This window comes from Malus sylvestris, chromosome 9 (genome assembly GCF_916048215.2).
Source record: "Malus sylvestris chromosome 9, drMalSylv7.2, whole genome shotgun sequence".
In the NCBI taxonomy this organism is placed as follows: domain Eukaryota; kingdom Viridiplantae; phylum Streptophyta; class Magnoliopsida; order Rosales; family Rosaceae; genus Malus; species Malus sylvestris.
In genome coordinates, this window is record NC_062268.1 from 26,217,435 (window position 1) to 26,221,000 (window position 3,566).

General features: G+C 38.0%; 1 long non-coding RNA gene across 1 annotated transcript; it reads left to right on the plus strand.

Annotated features, from left to right (window-relative positions):
• The first annotated feature begins 1,645 nt into the window (after positions 1-1,645).
• LOC126634278 (uncharacterized) lies at positions 1,646-2,673 on the plus strand. Its single transcript, XR_007627265.1, has 3 exons — positions 1,646-1,964; positions 2,056-2,150; positions 2,250-2,673. It is a non-coding gene; the product is annotated as an uncharacterized LOC126634278 (long non-coding RNA).
• The last annotated feature ends 893 nt before the right edge of the window (positions 2,674-3,566 follow it).

A 3,566-nucleotide genomic window follows, 5' to 3' on the forward strand; every position in this document is an offset into this window, starting at 1 on the left:
AAACTCTACCGTTTGACGCGAGAATCACTGCTGATTAGGCAGGACTGGCCCGGTTACTAGGCAAAACCTCGGGTGAGACAATTATTACTTTTTCCACAATAATAACTGACTTTACTTCCAACAAAAATTAAAAATAAACTTAGACTAAAAGCAAGTGTTTCAATCTCACTCCCCAAAAACCATGCTGGTGTGATGTGCAAAGTTCAAAGTATAATTCATGAATTAGTGTCTAAGTAACGATAAATAGAAAAGACTCTAATGTGGGATTAACCTTCACAATGTCCATTTGTTCTAACATTTAAAATAATCTATGGATATTAACTTAAAAAGAATGAAAATTTTTAACTGACACAAAAATCAAAAATTAAAAACCTAAAATTTTACTTTCCCACCCCCAAACTTATATCACACTTTGTCCTCAAGGTGTGGAAAAATAAAAGAAAATAAATTAACAACTTTACAAAGAAAATTAAATATTACAATGGACACCAACTAAAGCTATGAATAAGTACAAAAATAGGACAAAGAAATGACCAAAACGACATGACAAGGAACAAAATAAATAAAATAAAATAAAGGAGAAAAGAATGCACCTGGGCATGCATTGGAAACCAGCATGGCATGCCAAACGATGGGTGTGGAAAAATAAAAGAAACTAAATGAACTAAAAAGAAACAAAACTGGAAAAGACAAAACAACAACCTAGACTAAATAAACTAAAAAAAAATAAAATTATATGAAAGACTCACCTGATTTGAAATCAGGTCCTAGGGCCATGGGAAAAGATCATGGTGTGCTAACCTTTTAGCCTTGACAAAGAATACGTGGCAGCCATAGGGTTTGAAACCCAACGTGCAAAACAAAGGTCTAATATGAACATTGGATTCCCTTGAGATGAATGGAATGCAACTGAACAATAGGCCATGATTGATGGCAGCCAATAAAAAAAATTTAAAATCTGCACGGGGCCACTTGCTGCACGCAATGCCCTTTGGAAATAAACATTGGATCCCCTTTAAGAAAGGCATGCAGCTGGCATGCCATTTTGAAAATGGCGTCAGGCATCACAATCTTCAGTATATGGCAGTCATGGAACCCAAAGCCCAAACGGCTCTCTCCCCTCTCTTCAAACCGTGTCCTAGGGAGCATAAAAGCTAAGGATGCGCACACGTGTTATGCTTCAGGAAGGGGAGCTCCATAGGATTCCAAATCAAGGGTTAAGATAAACCCCATGTGCCCATCTGTCTCTCTCTTGAAATCTGAAAAAAAAAAATTAATCTCACCATTGTCTGCTCAGTTGGGAACCCCTCTCCATACAAACCTTCCATTTTCCTCAACCCACTCTCTTTTTTTCTCTCAAACCCCATTTTTCTTTAAAATGAAAAATGGTTTTCCGTCCCTTACATTTTTCTCTCATTTCCTCATAAACCTTCGCTGCTCTCTCTCTCTCTTCTTCATTGCTCTCAGAAACGCTGTATCCGTAGACTTCCATAACCTAGCAACAACCATACCTCAGTGAATACCTTACCTTTGTGGGAAATCTGAAAAACTGCAATGCGGAAGGTAAATCATTCTCAAATCTTTTGATTTCCTATTCAAATTTATTTATTGGAGGAAAATGTAACAAGATCTAACACATGCATGACAACAACACAAGAAAAACACCCTGAGTCGCCATCTGTTCTCAACCAAATCATGTTGCTCCCAAGCCTCACGCCATCACGGATTCGAGTTCTAAGCATGCAGATCGAGACCATTTCGCACATGCAATGGTAATCATCTCCCACTTGGTTCAATATACATGTCTCTCAGCTTGCGAAAAATCTCTGCAAGTTATATTTTTGTGATAAGTCTCTATGGAAGCTTACACGGATGTTTTTCTGTATTAAGTGCCCGCGATGCACAAAGAGACTGAAGAGACAGACTCGAAGAGCTCCCAAACTCACGGATCTGTAAATTTTTAGGTAAAAACCGTAACCCTTTTGATTGATTGATTAAGATATGATACTGGAATAATAACCATTACTGTGACTAAAAAATGACACTCAAATCTAGCGTACAACCGAGAGAAAACAAGCTTGAGCTTCCGGTCCAGTGGTCCCTGAAGGCAAAATAAATGACAAATGTCTCGGCCTTTGCAAATAAGGAAGGTAACGATTTTGTACTCCTGCAGTTGCTAAACTCAACATTTACAGGTTCAATGACAGTTCATTAACCTGTATGTACTTAAATTTTTGCTCTTTACGTAGGGGTATACGAATCCATGATAAAGCCAAGGAAACAGAAGTAAACACACAAGCTCAACGGACTAAAACAGCACAGGCTGCATGACCCAGATCGGTGCATCTGGGAGGTAAAATTCGAATCCCTGCAAGTGTAGTTGTTGTAGATCTGGTAAAACTAGCTGTACTCAGTTCTGTGGTGTATGGATCTGTGATTTAACTGTGCTTCTCTTCCATGCATTGAAAAACTGAGCTACAGAAAATTAACTTTAAAATTATGTCTCTGTGCTGGATCTGCAACAATCTCCCCCAAACTTGCATCTGTGAATGACTTTTTATGTTGACTGCTTTAAATTTCCAGCATAGTGTAGATGTGGTTGATGTGAACGTTATACTTGCTGCTGGGTACAGGATTCCAGCATAGGACGCACATTATTTTCCACATGAGTGCAACCTGCAATTAACCAATATGCGCATATTAAAAACGGAGCTAAAATCAACTGCGTGAATAAAGGAAAAAAAAATATTTTTGGATTTTTCACGTTTATTTTTATTTTTTATTTTTTAATAAAACTTAGGTATGGAAATGCATCTAGAAAAAAAAATCAAACGAAAAATAAAATAAGGAAAAAGTCTAGAACAATTGGGTTGCCTCCCAACAAGCGCTTTATTTTAAGTCTGTAGCTAGACGTTGCAGAAATCTGATGGCTAGATCACTGGTGCCTTTAGAGTTGATGACTTGCCTACACCAAATTTTGCTATGCATGGTTTAAGTTGATGTCTGGTGACCTTAAATGTGAAACCTGTATCCTCAGCTTTGATGTCCACGCTACCATTCTGAAAAACTTTAGTAACTAGAAAAGGGCCTTTCCATCGAGACTCTTGTTTCCCTGGAGATGATTTGAAATAGGAACTTAACAACCACACTTTTTTATCAAGCTGTATTTTCTTAAAATTTGGGTTGCTTGGCAAATTTTCATGTTTTTTCATAGTGTTAATTGGCTGGTCATCATGTAGCACCATTTGCTGCTGTGGTTTAGGACTTGTACAATCACGAGTCAAATTCGGGGGCTTTATGGACAAATGGTCAGTTGATGATCTGTTCATAAACTTAGCACTTGGTAAACCATCCAATGCATCAACACGCATGCATTCTTGCTTGTCACCTGAATGTATGCTTGCTTCAAACAACTTGAAAACAACAGTTTGATCTTCAACCTGGAATGTTAATGTTCCGGCTTCAACGTCAATAAGAGTTCGGGCTGTTGCCAAAAATGGGCGGCCCAAAATGATGGGTGTTGTCAAATCCTCATCCATGTCCAACACCATAAAATCAGCTGGTAA